Source organism: Gopherus flavomarginatus, chromosome 5 (genome assembly GCF_025201925.1).
Source record: "Gopherus flavomarginatus isolate rGopFla2 chromosome 5, rGopFla2.mat.asm, whole genome shotgun sequence".
Classification (NCBI taxonomy): Eukaryota; Metazoa; Chordata; order Testudines; family Testudinidae; genus Gopherus; species Gopherus flavomarginatus.
Window position 1 is genome coordinate 128,457,964 of NC_066621.1, and position 19,733 is coordinate 128,477,696.

At 42.9% G+C, this 19,733-nt stretch overlaps 1 pseudogene; it reads left to right on the top strand.

Moving 5' to 3' along the window:
• LOC127051264 (swi5-dependent recombination DNA repair protein 1 homolog) overlaps positions 1 to 11,412 on the top strand; it is a 365,584-nt pseudogene extending 354,172 nt beyond the window's left edge.
• Positions 11,413 to 19,733: the final 8,321 nt, after the last annotated feature.

The following is a 19,733-nucleotide window of genomic DNA, read 5'->3' on the forward strand; positions in this document are numbered from 1 at the left end:
GGGTGAAATTAAATAAGGACAAATGCAAAGTGCTCCACCTAGGAAAGAACAATAAGTTGCACACATACAAAATGGGAAATGAAGGAAAGAGATCTGGGTGTTACATTGGATCACAAGCTAAATATTAGTCAACAATGTAACAACTTGCAAAAAGAAAAAAGAAAACATAATTCTGGGATTTATTAGCAGGAATGTTGTAAGCAAGACACAAGAAGTAATTCTGCTCATTATGCCTCACCTGGAGTGTTTTGTCCAGTTCTGTGCACCACATTTCAGGAAAGATATGGACAAATTGGAGAAAGTCCAGAGAACAGCAACAAAAATAATTAAAAGTCTAGAAAACATGACTTATGAGGGAAGATTGAAAAATTGGGTTTGTTTAGTCTGGAGAAGAGAAAATACTGAGGAGGGGGAATGATAACAGTTTTCAAGTACATAAAAGTGTGTTATAAGAAGGAGAGAGAAAAATTGTTCTCTTTAGCGTCTGAGGGTAGAACAAGAAGCGATGAGCTTAAATTGCAGCAAGGACTGTTTAGCTTGGACATAAGCTTGTCAGGGTGGTTAAGCACTGGAATGAATTGCCTACGGAGGTTGTGGAATTTCTTTTACTGGAGATTTTTAAGAGCAAGTTAGACAAACAGCTGTCAGGGTTGGTTTAGATAATACTTAGTCCTGTCATGAGTGCAGGACACTAGACTAGAAGACCTATTGAGGTTCCTTACAGTCCTACAATTCTATGATTCTGTGAAACACAGAAACTGGAAATGGACCTAGCGGTCATTTATTCTATCACCCTGGCAATCTACACTTTTATACATATAAATACTTTATCATGGCTTAAAGTTTTACAATATTATTATTTATATAGTGACCAGGCAGCACCTGAGGATTCCAAGTAAATTAGCTTATCATTCTCAAGATGGGGAACACCTTTGTTAGACAAATTGACATAAATGCAGAGGACTCCAAAGGACTGTGGGACACCAGCTCTCTGGAGCGCTAGATCAAGGAAACAGCCAATGAACACAACACGTAAGGAGCAATTAAGGAAAACTAGATGTTCATCTAATTCTGCTGTGGCAGAATTCATTTCACTATAGCAAAGTGTTTTGGAGGAGATGCTGAAGAAAAGGATTACACTATTTTTAAAGAAGAGTCTCTGTTGACAGAAAGACTCTGTCCCAGATTATAAGATGGCTGTGAAAGCCTGAAGAAAAACTGTGCTAAAAGTATACATCTGAAAAGTCATTTACACGAGAGACATCTCTGTGTGTTCAGAATTCTTCCCATGCTGTTCCCATTATTCAACAAAATCTGCTGGAGGAGAAGATAAGACTGGTGAAGCAGACTCAAGAGAAAGGAGAGCTACTTCAAAGATTCAAACCGGTCAAAGTGTACAAGTCCAAGAATAATTTGTTATATTTGCAGCTTTTAACAGCCAAATGGAGCAGCATCACCCAAAGTGATGCTTTATAAGCTTCAATCAGTCTTGTCTGCAGATGGCAAGAAACTGAGATTCACTATGTTGATAGACAATTTTGGATTAGAAGACCAATTACTTCACTACAGAAGAACAGAAGAAGACTTTATAGCTACATAGTCTACATTTACAAAACTCACAGTTATAAAAACAATGTCTTCAAAAAGGCTGAATAAATTCTGATTGCATCAGAAGTATTACATCATCATGCTACTCTGTGCCGGACTAGTGGATTGTGCTAATAGACTGTTCTTAAAATCATGTATTAGATGCAGCATGTATAAGAGACAGATATTTTCTAGAGGGAATTAACTGTTGTGAACTGATGTAGCAAAAGCTGAGACATATTGAGAAAACTGCCATTGGTGAATATGAAGAAACATGAACATAAAATCTAGTAATAAGTACTTATCAGCTGGCTGTTGATGGGTTTTACACAGTACATTCTCTTGCTCATTGTGAAATAATGGAATCATGTTAGGTGCTGCTTCTAGTTATACTAAGACATGGAAGAATTGTACCCTTTGTTCATGGGGTACAAAATATCCATCTTCAGAAAGTTTCTTCCAACTACCAGTCAGCTAATGGCAGCATTCTAAGGGTTAAGTACTGGGGTAATCAATTTGTACGTTCTTAATTACTAAAGCAATATTGAGGTCTTGTACATAACTTTATTTCCTGTGATTTTATTAGAATAGAATCTATTTATATAATAACATAGGTGCTGCTGGCAGTTTACAGACATCATAAGTTCCTGACCGAAGTGGAATCTAATCTAATAAAAACAAATAACACACTGATGATGGGAAGAGATCCTCTGGCTGGATTTGGGTGTGTGGGAAAGAGGAAAAAAATATGAGGGGCCTGAAACATTTTTGGAGGGTTATTGCTATTTGCGCACTATTAACTGCTAGTTTTTGTATATATTTTGCAAGCTATCCCAAAATAATAGTTGGAGGATTTTTTTATTTTAATTCCAAATATCTCCTACTTTGGGGACTAACATTAAGACCATCCTTCCCTATAAACTTTGGGGAGAACCTTGGTTTCAGTTGTTAACATCATTGTTAAAGGACCAATAAACTGATGGTAAAATTCTCGCTTTCATCTTCGCAAATTCTCAGTCCATTCAGGTTTTGTGATAAATCAGGTTGACGTCACTTCCAGTTAATAGGACACAAATATTTCAGTCTAGATCTTGACCTATTTTAAAGTTTTTATAACCATGGGGCAAATTTTCTCCAGAGTCTACATTTCTAAATGTTAAAACTCCAACACTATTTAGGAAAACTAGCTCAGGGGCCTCTGCTAATAAACCAACAATAATTTTGTTCTGTTGCTGCAGAAAAACACTTACGGACTGGGGCCCCTTGAGTTGTGATGCTTAAACATGACTGGGGTAGCTGAACTAAGCAGATTCATCATTAGCTCTGAATTTTCTTTGATTCCGTAGATCTAGGTCAGACTAAGTGTTACCCTAATGGGGTTTTGTGGTTTCATTTAATTTTTCATTATAGCTTTCTTTTTCTTTAAAAAAAGAAAAATATTTAAAAGGAAAAAGGTGTTAATAGAAATCAATGGGCAGGAAAACTGGGTTGATAGATTCTTAGTGAAGAATAAAAGAGGGGGTCTTGGTGGGTAGAATAAGCAAATATGCTCACACAGGAGATCTGTGCTGGAGGTTGAGAAAGGGAGAGGTTGTTTCAGAGCCTGCTCCAAAAGAATCCCTGCAGAGAGAAGAGTGAGTGATGGGGAGGAATGTTTGAGAGGAGATCCAAAGTAGTAAGTAAAGCAGAAGCAGAAGCAGCAGCTTGATGGTATGTCCCATCTTAAAGATGGTATTGCCAATTGCATTTTGGCCCACTGCACCAAGTGCAGATATTGGTTCTGAAGGACATGGTTCACCTGGTAAATCACTAATTCTAGTTCCAATAGAACCCTAGCATTTTCTGTGAGAGCTCATGAGACCCCTGTCTGAAACTGAAGTCAATGGGTCTACAGGCTTTAGTAAGGAGTATTTGGGTGATTGAAGATTGCAGGATCAGACCCATGAAATGTAACTATGACATTTCCAATATTTCAGAGTATAACAAGGTGTTTTCTAGATCCTCATTATAGTCTGTGGGCGCCTGATTCTCCACTTCATTACAACTGTTTGACACGAAGGTCACTCTACTGAAATTAATGAAGTGGCAACAGAATAAAAACTAGTGTAATGGAGCACTGAAAAAGATCCCAAAGTAATTGCCTTACTTTAAATAACTTAAACTGGCTGAAATAAGGGTACATAGATACACAGATAGGATACATAGTCTATCACCTCTAGATCACTGATTCAAATCTGACCCATTAGTAGTTACCAAAAATTATCATCAACAAGTGGGTGTTTGGCAGCCTACATAAAATATTATTTTTAGCACCATTGTGCATGAGTTAATGGTCTCAGTTCACTTGCTAGTTTCCACATCACAAAACTAGCATCACAATTTGCATCAATTAGTCTCCTAATCCGTAACTCAGGCAGCTAAATAATTGGCCTGATTTTTCAGAAGGGCTGCATTGAGTGAAATTTTTTGAAAATGTTCATGAAAAACAAGATAGTGCCTTAAGAATAGCAAATAGCTTGGTGTTTAAGACACTCAGCTGGGATGTGGGAGACCTGTGTTGAACTGCCACCTCTGAATCGAGTACAATAGGGATTTGAAGCTGGGTCTCCCCTAGCAGAGGTGAGTATCTTGACCACAAGGCTATTGGCTAGTATTCTAGTATGCTTGTTCATTTTGACCACAAATTCCATCCTAGACTTGAGAAAGTTTCTGACCCCTTCCTGTGAAATTTTCCAGTTTTTATCATATTGGCATTTTCCAATGAAAAACCATTTAATCAAAAAGTTCCTGACCAGCTGCAACTATCAGTGACAGGTATCTAACTTCAAGCTTCCAAGTCTGAAAATTAGCCTAGTAAGAACCAGAGTGCAGGAAGCTACTGTGGTTGTTTCAAACCATCACACTGGAAAAAGAGTTGTTCATATTTTTTAATGAGCCAACCATCCTGTAAGTTGTACCCTTTCTGTGTTTGTTCATAGAGGGGTCAGCCATAGAACCATTTCCTTCCTGCACAACCAAACAACCCTCCAGTGCCTATGAAAACAGAACAGCTAATAACTAAGCCCATTAGAGCCTAACCGAGGTCTGCCAGGACCTGACAGTAAACCACGTGCTTGCAGCTCTCTTCCACAAACCACCCTAAGGGCACACTGTGGGGAAATTCAACAGGATATTTGCATATTAACAGGCAGATAAGAATGGAGAGAACTATTCTTAGGCCAACAGCATCTATCACTGTATGTTAGATATAAACACATGCATGAGAACTTCCTACAAATGGACTGTGCTGTAGAGATGAATCTGAACAAAACACTTAAATCCAAGAACTTTTGGAAAGTTCCAGATCAGGATCTAAATTTTGCCACTATCTTTATAACGGACTGAAACCCCAGATCCAATCCCCAATAAAAAAAAAATAGTGGGGCATTAGAGATCCAGACAGAGAGAGGAAGTTTACAGTTTGGACCCCTCTCTAGTGCTTTATAACATGAAATATACATTGTCCCTTTTATTCTTCATTAGATCAGTATGAATGAATGCCTTTAATGGCACTTATCACTGGCTTAAAATGCATTGAAGGTCACAGTAATGTTTTAAAAAACAGATTTCAATATGAATGTTGTGGTAAATTTAGAGATGAAAGACTTCCCTACCCATAATCTGTGCCCTTGAGCCATCCAGTCCCCATCTGAAAACCATTACCATGTTTTTTTACATGAATGTTGCTATGGACTGCTTAATTTTTTTTAGCTATTATAAACAAAACAGCAGATCCTGTTGCTGATCTGTTCATTATGCCCCTGGCAAACCAAGTAATAGGGATGCTTTCTATCAAGTTGGATGAAATCTGGACATCTTGTGCAGTCCCCTTGTTTTGTTTCAGTAAAATCCTCTGAATGGTTTGCAGAGATTTTATTATTTGAAGCTCCTTGTTTGTATATAAACAATATTACCACATTATTTCCATGTGTCCAAACTATGATCTCAGCTTCTGCTCTTTTTTCATTTTTTGGTAGGTAGCTGATCAAAGCTTTAATAATCATCTACTGGACCAATGAGATCAAGTGCTGGTGCTCAAATTGCCATACTTAGTGAGCGAACTGGATGAGTCAGGGGATTAATAATGGTCTATAGAGACTTTTTGCCTCTAGTCTGACAGCTCAAACCCAAACAGCTCAGCCAGCAAGGACTGGAAGTAATTACCGTACGCTGGCTATTTGATGTTTCAACTGAAACAAGTTTAGTTCAGTTTCCAAGTGTCCATGTCACACTCACATTGGAAGACATTAGTAGAGAAGTGGAGGATTTGGGGGACTATGGAAACTGAATTAGCTCCTCACCCATAGAAGATTAGGGTTTCAGACACATTGCCAGGTGAATTTAAGGAAACCTTGCATTGACACCACCCAGCTGTACCTGTTATGTAAGTAGATGATTTCAGTCTTGAGGGTGTTTATCTAGAATTTTTCACAAGCTCATTCATGCACCCTCTATCTGTCTATCCCAAGGTTTCTCAAACTTAATTCCACCGCGACCCCCTTCTGACAAAAAAAATTACTACATGACCCCAGGAAGGGGGACTGAAGCCCAAGCCTGTTGCCCAGGGGGAGGGGAGGGAGCAAAGCTTAAGGGCTTCAGCCCGGGGCAAGGGGGCCTGTAACGTAAACCCCACTGCCTAGGGCTGAAGTCAAAGCCTGAGCCCCGCCACCCAGAGCTGAAGCCAAAGCATGAGCCCTTTCACCCAGGGCTGAAACCCTTGGGCTTCAGCTTCAGCCCTAGGCAGTGGGGCTCGGGCTTCAGCTTCAGCTCCAGACCCCAGCAAGTCTAATGCCAGCCCTGACAACCCCATTACAACAGGGTCGTGACCCACTGTGGGGTCCCGGACCTACAGTTTGAGAACTGCTGTACAATTCACTAAGAAAGAGGAGGGAAATATATTATGTATATATATATTATCATAGCAGGATCCTGCTAGCATCCACTATAATTAAAGTTGGAAAAATGGTTCTCTCTTTTTCTCATATGCTTCTAATTTCCTAAAATAATCCAATTTTGGAGCAAATATATTCTCTCCTTGATCTCTGCCAAAAGGTGAATATTTCTGGCAAGCTTGAACATCATCTCTTTATGCTCCAAAATGATTTTTTTTTTACTTTCTTTTAAAAACCTAAGAAATTAAATGCAAACTGCATTACTGCAACCTTCAGGTTGCACAGCTGAAGCAACAAAATGTCAGACAATGTAAAAGGGAAGTTTCTAACAGCCCCTTTGACTCTGCTGCATTTCATACAAGTTGCATTTTTGTATTCCTCTTTGGTTGAATGTATTCCTCTTTGGTTGTATTCCTCTTTGGTTAACGTATTATCATCTATATTGTAAGATATATATCATAAAGCACACAGAGGGCCATATTTTCAAGAGTTTAGCATTTAGTACCTTTGATTGAAACCATGAAGAACAAGAGGACTTCTGGGTATGGAACACTTTTGAAAAATCTGGTCACTTTATTTAGATGCCTGAGCGGGAGCTGAGCCCTGATTGTGGGTATTGAGCACTTTTGACAATCTGGCCCACGATGTGCAAAATGGTTGAGTAAGCATTGCTTTTGTATAATCTTGATTTTTAATGACTTTTACTGTGTCGTATTTCTAAAGTTTATTTATATTTTTCCATGTAGTTCTATTACAGTATATTGTATTATATTGAAAGAAAAAGAGTTGTGCAAAGAGAATAAAATGATCCATTAGTACAGTACATGTATTAGTACAGAATATCAATATATATTTAATATTACAAAAATGTAACTTTTTGACTTACACTTTGCCATCCTATTGACTTCAGTACAATCGCACAAATTTAACTGAGGCCAAAATTTCCTTCTGTTGTTTTAGCAAAGTCTTGATGAAATAATGTAGGGGTCTTTATTCAACCACGTATAGTGCAATAGGTGGCACTTGAAAAGACCAGGGTGCTTATTGCTTATATGTGATTTCTGTTGAAACTCTTCATTAGAGTTGCAATTTTTGCTTGCCCTCCTTTGGGTCGCCTTTTACTTTCTGATAACAAACTCCATGTTTTTTCTCATTCCTCTAGTGTCTCTAATAATTTTTCTATGCAATGTGCTATGATTATGTAGCTCAGTGCTGCAGGCTGCACATTGCCTATTTTGGGTAGTATTAGAAGACAAAAGGTCAAAGACAAGTGCATTTATCAAACCCACTGGTGTCATAATCTCCCCATAACATTGTTTCTGTGTAACCCACATGCTCTATACTGCAGCATTTGACTTTGTTTGGCCCAAAGAAAGGAAGAGAAGACAACAATTTTAGTTAGAATACTCCATGTCTCTGCAAACATAAGAGAGCAAGGCAGGGCAACTCAGCTAGAAGGGCCCAGAAATATCTAGAAATAGGGTGTGTTGTGGCCAGGACCAGCTCCAGCGTTTTTGCTGCCCTAAGCGAGGGGGGGGGGAATTAAAAAGCTGCTATCGGCAGCACTTCAGCGGCAGCTCTACCACTGCTGCTTCATTCTTCGGCGGCAATTCGGCGGCAGGTCCTTCCCTCTGAGAAGGACTGAGGGACCTGCCTCCGAATTGCTGCTGAAGAGCCGGACGTGCAGCCCCTGTCTGTTGGCCGCCCCAAGCACCTGCTTGCTGCGCTGGTGCCTGGAGCCGTCCCTGGTTGTGGCTATTTCTAAACATGCTCAGTAGCTGTTTCTGAAGCAGTACAGGAAGTTTTTCATTGTGGGCAATCCACCTGGCAGTCATCCCCAGTTACCCTCCAAGATCTGAACCAACCAGAATGCAAGGGGGAGGCAGTGCTTAATTTGTGCCAGGACTTGCCAGAGCTGAGCCCTGGCATCTCTAGGCTTGGCAGTCCATAGCCCTGGCATCTCTGGGCTTGCTGAATGAAAAAAATTGCTTGAGGCCCTTCACTTCTTTCATTACAAATTAAGCACTGAGTGGGGAGGAAGCTATAAGTGTTAAAGCAACCCTGTGGACTCAGTGGCTGATCCATGTGTCCACTTTGATGGCTGTGTCCTAATACCTCTACTGCTTTGGAAACAGGTGAGTGCTATTCCAGCTTTACTTACTATGCAAGCTATCTATTAGGATAATGTTTGGTCTACCATGGTTTAATCTGTGGAACTAGAGAGGAAGAACTGGGAGGGGAGCAATTGTCATCTCTAGAGGCTATATGGCCTATGGAATTTACATTTAGCTATTAGCTAACTGTTTGACACTGGGATTCTGTCTCAAAGAGAAAGTGGGCAGATATGAGTGAGGTGAGGGTTTGTAAATTCTTGTCTGATTTAGCTAAATTTATGGGGAGAAGATAATGCCATTGAGAGTGAAAGCCTTATTGAGATCCAGGGAATGGGTATTTTACATGCTGATCCAAGTACTTGTACCACTTTGAATACAGGCTTCAGATTTCTGCCTCACCAGCAAATGAGGACCAGTCAGCTGTTTGCCCAAGGGCTGGAAAGCTGATAGCTATGGAGATCTCTAGACTGTTTGTTTGCTGACCAGGTTCTGAAGTGTTTAAAATAACTGAGATGCTGCCATTTTCCCCAGGAGTCCACATGACATACATTACATATTTTGTTCACTCTACAAAAACTGAGAAATCGTCTCTGAAAGAAGATCAGAGGGGAATATGTATATATGTGTGTGCTAAAGCACAGAAGTATACAATGTTATGTTGAAGCCTTAGATTTGCTTATATGTAACAGCAACAAAGAGGGGAAGTTTGAATAAGGAACACTAGTAGAATTACTATCTAATAGCGTTTGTTTAAAAGTTATTCATAGTGTTCCAAATGCTATTAACAGCAGTGGTCCCCAACTTTTTCATCTGAGGGGTGCCAGACAAAGGACCGTGGCGGCAGTGGAGCATCCGCCGAAATGCCGCCAAATTTCTGCGGCGTTTTGGTGGCGATGCCTCTCGATAACACCATTTGCACCAACAAGCATCATCATCGAGAGGCGTCGCCGCCAAAACACCACAGAAATTTGGTGGCATTTCGGCGGATGCTCAACTCCCAGCCAGGATATGGGCACATTTAGATGCTCCCGTGGGTGCCATGGCACCCACGGGCACCGCATTGGAGACCCTTGATTTACAGTGTTTTACACTATTATGTTTTTGGTGTTCATCAAATGTTTGTTTTACTATGAAACTGTGTTGTACTCTCTGTCTGAAATTCACAGGAAACTATTAACATCTATTTCTCAGAGTTTCACATACACTAGCCCTGAAGTTTAACTCTGTGTAATGCTTTCTGAAAAGACAGAATTCCAGCCTGTGCTTCAGCAAAAAGGTAAGCTGAGGTACAGAAGGAAGGGGAGTGCAATAGTCACAAATAATGGTGCCTCAGCATGCCCCAACTCTAGTACATTGGCAGCATCTCATTGCTATTAGAAACTGGTTAAATAAAATAAGGAAAGCAGTGGAAGATGGGCATTATAAGTGTGGATGTAAAATCAGTGAAGGCTCCGATTGTGCCCTTTCACAAAGCTCTGTATATGGGCTGGTAAATTTCCTGATGCCAGCAACTTTTGTAGGTGAGGATCTCTTGGATGGCATCTAACCCTTCCATGATTTGATCCCAAATCTATTGAAGTGGACAAGGGTTTTGATATTGACTTCAGTAGGTGCAGGTTTGGGTTTACTTTGGGCCCTATTCTGCTCTCATTTAAAATGAATGGAGTTGCATCAAGTTTAGGGTCAATTATTTCAGTAGGAGATGTGGGTGCTCACCCCTTAGCAGGACTGGGCTGCTAGGGCTCTATCTTGCAAGGTACTGAGTGATTTCCACTGAAGTCGGTGGGAGTTTCAGAGCTGAGCATCTTGCAGGATTAAGCCCCTGTAGAGAGCAGATTTGTCCCCGTCTGCTTCTCTTCCCTGTTTCTGAGAACTCTCCTTTTTTCTATTGCTCTTTATGTTCCTGCATAAGACCTAGTTACTGTTCTCCTTTAGCTCATTTACACTCAATTCTGAGTCAGGAGGACAAACAACTGAAGAATCAAGCTCAGTATTCTGGTAACCATATGTTGATGATGGTATAGTGGGACAGCAAACTAATCTCACTAGGTTTCACAGAGTCTTTTTTTGTTTATTTTAAATGATTTATGTGTTCATTTGAAATCCAGACATAAAAACTGCAATCGAGCTCTAAAAATCCATATAGAGACTTGGAGCAAATACATGATGCCTTCGATAACGGGTTAAAAGGATTATTTGTTTGGAATAAAATATTGAAGAATTACTCCAACTAAACTGATGAACATGTAATTCATCCTTATTTTCAATTTGAAAAAAATATATTAATTTGCTTTTTTCTGGACTCTTTTTCTTCTTCACCCATGAGTTTTTTTCTTCAGTGTTTAGTGTGAGCTATCAATTTTAAGAAAAGTGCTAGAAATGAACTATCACATTTGTTGCTATATAGGGATGTGATTCAAACAAGAGGAAAGTCAGTGTTTTAGAACAGATCCTGCTCCCACAGAAAACAATAATAAAACTCTCATTGACCTCAGTATGAACAAAATCATGCAATTTGTCCTCAATTCAAGAAAGTACTTAAGCACATGCCTAACTAAGCTGCTTTCAATAGGACCACTTGTGCTTAAAGTTACATGCCTAAGTATTTTCTAGTTAATTGTAAGAATGGATCCTGTAAGATATACATAGGGCAGTTAATTATACAGCATATTTATTATTTATATTGATTACTGGTGAATTTACCTATAAATGCTAGATGATAAAATAGGCAAGCATTTAATTATTTGTGTGTGGATATTAAATATTGCTAAGTTACTTTTCATTTTTGTATCATGGATTTATCATTTGTTAGACATTTTGAACAAAATGTTGCAAAATAATTGCAAGTACTCTGTATATATATATATATTCATTTTGGTGGACTTGCAGTGTTTTGTGAAGGATTCACAATTCCAGCATGATAACCATGGCAGAGTAGCATTGTGCACCCCCACTACACAGAGAGATCCCTCTGAGTGGGCCTCTAGTTTTTCACCTGGGATGGGAGAGGGAAGTCAGTTATCTCCGCAGCACTGTCTACTGCTCCCAGCCCCCTTGGAGGTCTCTCGAATGGCTTTGGAGTCTGCACAGGGGGAGTAGAAAGGTTGGGGAAGATAGGGGAATACATATTCCCCAACTTCCACCGTCCCCGTGTAGATAGGGTGTACAACTTTGAGCTGTATCACCTTTTCTGTTGAGCCCCCTTCATGTTGAGTAGTCCCTTTAAGGGGCGGTCCCTAATATTTCATGTATTGCATGTTGAGTAATAACATGAAAGGATTCCATGCCTCTGGCTCTTCATTAAGATAACTGTTTACAGAGGTGGTGCAACTGCAGCTGGCCTCCTAGCCAGATGCACACAGAGTGGCTTCCTGGTGCTTCCTCCAAACTCTTCCCTTTCGCAACCTGTGCGCCTCCCTCCAAGTTCCATACAGGCTGCTACTAGGGTTACCAGGCATCCAGTTTTTGACCAGAACACCTGGTCAAAGAGGGAGCCTGGCGGCTCCCGTCAACACCACTGACTGGGCTGTTAAAAGTCCAGTTGGTGGTGCAGCGGGGCTAAAGCAGGCTCCTTGCTTGCCTTGGCTCTGCACAGCTCCTAGAAGAGGCCACCATGTCCAGCTCCTAGGTAAAGGGGCAGCCAGGGAGGCTCCATGCGCTGCCCCCACCCTGAATGTCAGCTCCGCAGCTCTCATTGGCTGGGAACAGCAGCCAGTGGGTGCTGTGGGGGCAGTGCTTGCAGGCATGGGCAGCGTGCACCGTGAAGAGCCACCTGACCACCACAGCGCCTAGGAGCCTGACATGGTGGCCGCTTCTGGGAGCCACGTGGAGCCTTGGCAAGCAGGGAGTCTGCCTTAGCCCTTCTGCGCAGCCGTCTGGGAGCTGCCTGAGGTAAGCACAACCCCGCTGGAGCCCATATCCTGAACACCTTCCCCTACTCCAACTCCCTGCCCCAGCCCTGAGCCCCCTCCTGGAGCCCACGCCCCCTCCTGTACCCTAGCCCCCTGTCCCAGCCCAGAGGCCCCTCCTGCATCCAAACCCCTCCTGGAGCCCACATCCCGTCCTGCATCCCAAACCCCTCATCCCCGGCCTCACCCCAGAGTCCACACCCCCAGCTGGAGCCTGCACTCTGTCCCACACCCCAACCCCCTGATCCAGTCCTAGCCCACTCCTGCACCCCAACCCAGAGCCCGCACCCCCAGCAGCAGCCTCAGCCTGGAACCCCCCTCCTCACCTTGAACCCCTCATTTCTGGCCCCATCCCAGAGCCTGCATCCCCAGCCAGAGCCCTCACCCCTTCCTGCATCACCCACTATCCCAGCCCAGTGAGAGTAAGTGAGGGTAAAGGAGAGTGAGTAACAGAGGGAAGGAAGATGGAATGAGTGGAGCTTCAGGGAAGGGGTGGGGCAGGGGACGAGGCAAGGGTGTTTTCTGTTTTATGCAGTTAGAAAGTTGGCAACACTAGCTGCTACACCTAAGGCAGCCATGTCCAGTAGAGGCCCTATTACTGTTATTCCAATGGGGGCTGAAAAGGGCCAAAGCTGCAGCAGGGACCTCCCATACATCCCCTGGGATTTCTACACATCTTCAGGGGTCCGCAGGGTTCGTAGGGGGATGTCCTGTAGTCTAATCTGTGGAGAGAAGAGAATAATGTGGGGGGCTTCTAGGGGGAGATTTCTATCCTGGTAGTCCCTCCTCTTGGTTTTATTGTAACCAGTCTCTGTAAAAGTAACATTTACTTTGAATTTATTTTTGTTTGAACAGAATTAATTAAAATTAAAAAGCTTAAAAGAAACTTACATACTAACATGTCTGCCCATTGTGCAGTAAATATAACACATTTCATGAAAACATTTGATGAAATTTGAGACAGTTGCAAAAAGCTATGAATACTTCAGATTATAACAGGTCCTGGGGCTTGGGACCATATTAACCAGCTCTCTTCCCGCAGGCCGAAGAAAAGATGATCTCTCTCCCTCTGCAAACATACAGTATTATGATTCATCATAGCTCCCTTTACCTCTCAGAAGCTGCCTTAATAGCTGTTTGGTCATCATACTTTGTTTCATGAAACTGAAGTGTGTAGCTTTTCTGAAATTTAAACAAAATGTTCATATAATTGTAGAATCTAACGATGAAAGTGGGGTGTTAGGTAAACTAGTCCATGCCCCTGACCATACAGAATTGTTCCTTATGCTATATTCTCTAGTGTCAAGAGGGATGTGACACTCACAAAAGGGTAATGAGCTCTCTGTAGTTGCTAGGTAACTGTCTTGCCCTCAGGATCACTGATCAGTCAGTGATAGCTTGTTCTAATGATAACATGCTTAATTTGTAACTGGATAGCCTGCTTCATAGTGGAGTAAGTCACTATGCTGCCATAATTATTTTTTTTACTTCCTTTTAAAAAACTAGGAAATTAAATGCAAAAACCTTGTGGTACTGAAATGTTAAGTCTGCATGGGTAAAGCCATCAAAAAAAAATCAAGAAATGCAGAAGTTGAAGAACTTGTCTAAAGTGGCCTGTTCAATTGCTAGGGTAGTTGAATTTAGTTCTTAATAGAAAACTAGCTCTACAGCAGACTCCTGAGTATTATCACCACAAACACAACAGTTCTTGGTGCAGTGTAGTGTGGAATAACCTCCCATGATAGGTCCCTTAGATTGATAGGTTGGGAAATGCCAGTTAGGAAATGTTTCAGTCAGGGCTGGCTTAATGTTTTGTGGGCCCGGCCCCAAATATATTTGTGGGCCCCATGGAAGAAATGGGACATGGTGTGGAGGGAGGTATGGGGTGGGTGTCAGTCCCTGGCGTGAGGGGCTGGCAGGGCGCAATGGGATATGGCATGAAGGGGACAGTCCTGCTCCACCCAGCCCACTGTGAAAAAAACAGCAGCCACCAGATGCACACTGGTCTGCCTAGCCCTGCACTGCCAGCATGACCCTTCCTCTCGGAGCTGGCCTCATGTCATGCGCTGTGTTACCCCGCCACCCCCGCCCAGTGCCCCCCCAAACCCCTTATGCCCAACGCCCCTGCCCAGAGACACCCGCCCCAGACCTCTAAACACAGCACCCCCTGGATCCACTATGCCCAGGGATCGCTCCAGCCCCTTGGGAGCAGTGTGATCAGCCAGGCTGGAGCAGGGCCTGGCCGTGTTCCCTCAGGAACAATTTGCTTGGCAGGACCTGGCTGAGTTCTCCGCACTGCCCTCCCACACTTGGCCAAGACTGGCTAAACCTCTGCACCAGTCCCAGGTGCCTCAGTCTCAGGGAAGTGGGGGTGGGGCAGAGGTGAAAGTAAGCCAGTCCGGTCCGGTCCGGCGTACCGGCAAGAGCTAGTACGCCGTGCTGGACTGCACCGGCTTCCACGGCGGTGATTAAAAGGGCTCTGGGCTGCCTGCGGCTGCGGGCAGCCCAGAGCCCTTTAAATCTCAGCTGCGGCTCCGGTGGCCGGGCTGGGGCTGGGATTTAAAGGGCTTAGAGCTCCCAGCGGCTGCTGGCAGCCCAGATCCCTTTAAATCCCGGCCGCGGCTGAGATTTAAAGGGCTCAGATCTCCCCACAGCTGCGGGCAGCCCAGACCCTTTGAATCCCGGACACGGCTCTGGCGGCTGGGCTGGGGCCAGGATTTAAAGGGCTTGGGGCTCCCCCAGTGGCAGGAGCTCTGGGCCCTTTAAATCCCTGCCCCAGCCCCGCAAAGCTCGGGGTTCCCCCCGGCGGCTGGAGCCTCAGGCCCTTTAATTTGTCCTTGAGCCCCGGGGGGCTCCCAGCCACCTCTTCAGCTGGGAGTCCCTGGCTGATTTAAAGGCCCTGGGTCTCCCAGCCACAGCTGGTGCTCCAGGGCCTTTAAATCTTGAGAGGCCCTGCTTCTTCCAGATGAGGCCTCGCCACCTCAGGACTCCGGCAGTACCGGTAAGTCCTGTAAGTTACTTTCACCCCTGGGGTTGGGGCACAGGTGTTAGGCAGCAGAGATCGCTCTGAGCCAGAGCTGCGCTGGGCAGACCCCTGGGACGTGTCTCCTGAGAGCCTGCCCAACCCAGATGCACCCACTGGCATTGCGGCCAGCAGCCCTGCCCAGTCTGCATGACAGAGGCTGGCTCCTGGGATGTAAGCAGAACCTGGCATCTGGGAGCTGCTCGCATAGCAAGTGCTGGACTTCCCTGGGGAGGGGCCAGATGCAGCCATGTGGGTGAGTTAGATGGGTCCATAATGCGCCCCTTCCCAGTGTGGCCCAGCGCCATTGGCGACATTATAAACCCAGTACTAGTTTCAGTCCAAATTTCCTTTTCTAACTGCCACCTCGTTATTCCTGTTCCTACTTCATAACTAAAATCTATTCTTTGCAAGCCAGCAGGCACTGTTTGGGTTTAGATTATTAATGGATTTAGGCTAAACAGCTCAAAAATGCTTGTCAAGAGGTTCAATGTGCAGCCAAAGATCAAATAGTTAGGTCAGCTCCAGAAGTATGTTCTTTAGATATTGAATTTGAAGAAAGTGGTAATTTATTCCTAGGTAACAGAAAAACACATTTGGTTTAAAATGAATAAAACAATTTAACAAACATTTATCTCACTTTTGTGCCGTTCATATGGAAACAAAGTGATTTAACCCCAGATTAGCTCTTCCCACTCTGAAATCCTACAGGAAGGATCCAGGGATCACAACTATACAGAGTCTTGTGGACCATGTCCCTCCTATATGAGTTCATTTAGTTTCCATGTACTAACTACAGCAATTGTTTATATGGAAAAGCAATATTAGGAAATAACAGACCACAGACTGGGAACCACTTAGACAGCTAGATTAAACAAAATTTTGTCCTCTGTGTAGATAGATTATTATTATTGTATTTAATATTCCTGCACCACCATGGATGTGCATGCATTTAACAGACTACATCTGTATTCATTTGGCTTATAATTTGGAAAACACAGTAGCAGTATATTGGCTCCAAAACAAACATATAACCAACCCATCACCAGACCCCCATGTTGAGGGTCTAAGGGTTCCAGCCGTACTTGAAGTTGCAATAACAAACACAAATACATGGTTTTCATCAGCACCCCCACTATAAAAATTGTTCCGGCAGCCCTGTCATCAAGAGTCAGTGAACATACAAATATTCTGAATTTCTGCCATTTTGCTTTTGTGTTTGCTTTGTGGGGATCTTCACACAAAAAGAAGGTGCTAGATAACACCATTCAAAGAACTGGAATTGAACTTGTAGGTGTCAGTTTCGTTCTGGGAAACTTCCAAAAATATGTTGTGTGCAGCAGGGTGCAATTTACCGGTACAGTGATTTGTACCTCCCATCCTAAACTATTTCTGAGCCTATGAAGGACACTTTCTCTATCTCTGATGGACTAGAAAAGTGACAGATTTATTCAGTAATGAAGGTGTAGACCTGCAAAATCTTTGTAAGAATTTGGAGATTATCTAAAAAAAACAAAACAAAAAAGAATAAACCCTTGAAATTGTTAACATAATTTAGGGAATGTGATCAGTTACTGCATTGGGTTAAAAAATGCACAACTATTATCCCAGTTTTAGAGAGGGAGAACTGAGATACAAAGAGGCTGGGTGTCCTTGAACACTAGGCAAATCTTGGCATACAGTCATCCAAAGTTACACAGCTAGACTGTGGTGGAGCCAGGAAAAGAACCTGGCAGTCAACTCCAAGTCTTGTCTTACCACAAGATAACCACAAACACAACTGCAGAGATTAGAACTCCTGATACCAATACACAAGCATGAACATGACACAGGTTACCATAAATGGCTATACAGAAATTATGAGGAGCATGGAGCTTAATAAAATAAGGCCTGATCCTTCTCACATTGACATAAAACCCCTTTTGCTTTGAACCTTTCCAGTTCTCTTTGCTTCCTAATAAGAAACCTGAGCTTTTTAGCCTTACTTCACATCATCCCACTGTCAACTTAGCAGCTTCTAGTTTAATTTTTTAATTTTGTTTTTAATACATTTAAGATAAACATTTTAATATAACATAAATTTTCTAATTAGCAGTAGTGATCAAAATAATTATTTTATTCTTACCTTTGAGCCAACTCTGGAAGTGACTTATGTGCCAAGGCATAGCCAAAGCAGAATAAAAACTACAGGGTTGTTGTGCAGGGGGACAAATGAATCAAGATTCTGCTCAGGTGACTCTTTGCCCTCCTCCTGCCACATGCACCACAGAGGAACTATCCACTGCAGGTCTCCACAGTTCATGGCAGAGGAGGAAGAGATGGGGCATGTAGGGACATTGGTCAGTTGAGCCACTTCCACTGCAGATCTCAAATGGCAGGGAGCAGAAGGCTGCATCTACTAATCCTCTCCATCCCCAGAAATAACTGGACTCAGCCTGGCTACGCTGCTGTCTCAGCCTAATTCTAGGTTATCAGTGAGGATTTTGCCCCCCACTCCTCAACCCCTTCACAGTTTTCTTGGTGAAGGCCATTTTACTGGGGCTTTGCTTGCAGGCTCAGGATTGGGCCCAGAAGGAATTATTCACGTTCCAGGTGTGCATTGAGGTTTCCAGTTAAATGGCTGCAGAGGTTTGTTTCTGCCTTACCTCTCCTCACCTCAGCCAAATCTGTTATTTGGGAAGCCAATTTCATTTTGCTGATTTTGTCTGACTGTTTATTATTCTGGATTTCTAAGAGCTCACGCTTGGCTGGATGATTCTCAGAAAGGGAATAGTGCCATTTGTAGCTAATGCTGCAAAATGTCCAATGAATAATTAAATACCATCTTGTCTCTACTTCAGCTTTGTCTGTTTGGTCAGTCAGTTGATGGTTACCGCTCCTGTCAGACAAAAACCTCTCTGCAAAGCTTGTTTAAAATGCAGCATTTGCTAATTAGCATTGTTCCGAATGTAATTCTAAGTGCCACTTCTTCAGGCAATTCAAGCCTACAATGTAGGAAGCTTCAGGGTCGCTATGGATACCATCTATAATTTAAAAGAGAGTTTAATACCTTGCACTACTTAAAAAACACCCCAAAACATAATAGGCTACCCTATTGTACCCTATCAGTATGTGGAACCAATTTGTTCAGGATACACTGAATGCAGCTAGAAAGGATTCAATGTATTCAGTTGAGTGGTAAGCCAAGACTCCAGAATTAGTCTCAGAGGTTTAAATTAAGCACTGAATAAATATTTAAAATGTGAAAGACCAAATCGTCAGGCACATGTGCCAGCTACAGAAAGGTAAAACCAGTTTAATGGAGTCAGATAGAGAAAGAAATAAGAAATGAATGAGGCAGCCCTGGTAACTTTCTGGATTAGAGCATTCTGAACCATAATTTATCTTTTCTCATAGGACTATAGGATTTGCCAGAGAAGATCAGAACTTCAGTGTACCAAGCTGGCCATCCTGTCTCCAACAGGGCCTTTTACCTGATGCTTCAGAGGAAGGCAATACTTAGCATGGGAGGAAGAAGGGGTTCCTTCCTCATCTATCTGTGGATTGGTTTTTGACTGAAGCGTAAGAATAGATACCCTCATTATAGACTGCATAACTGTCAGTGTTATTAATGGCCATAAAATTATCCAGCTGTGCTTCAGATCCCACTACAATACTTGACTCTAACTCTCTGTGACAGTGAGTTGCACAGGTAACAATGCTGTTTCTACATGCCTTACTGCAATCTCCTCAGCCAAACCATCTCAAGTGGCACTGATGGATGATCTCCTGTCAGAGCAGCAAAGAGTCTTGTGGCACCTTATAGACTAACAGACATTTTGGAGCATGAGCTTTCGTGGGTGAATACCCACTTCGTCATGCATCTGACGAAGTGGGTATTCACCCACGAAAGCTCATGCTCCAAAATGTCTGTTAGTCTATAAGGTTCCACAGGACTCTTTGCTGCTTTTACAGATCCAGACTAACACGGCTACCCCTCTGATACCTGATCTCCTGTCAGTGGATAGAAGACAGACATCCTTGCTCAGCTTCCTGGACTTCTCTGCAGCATTCAACACTGTTGACACAAGATTCTGTTGTCTCACCTGAGGGAGGTGGCAGAGGTCCAGAGTAAGAGCTAATATGGTTTGAGTCCTACCTGAAGGGATTGCCCTAAAGAATAATGATGGGA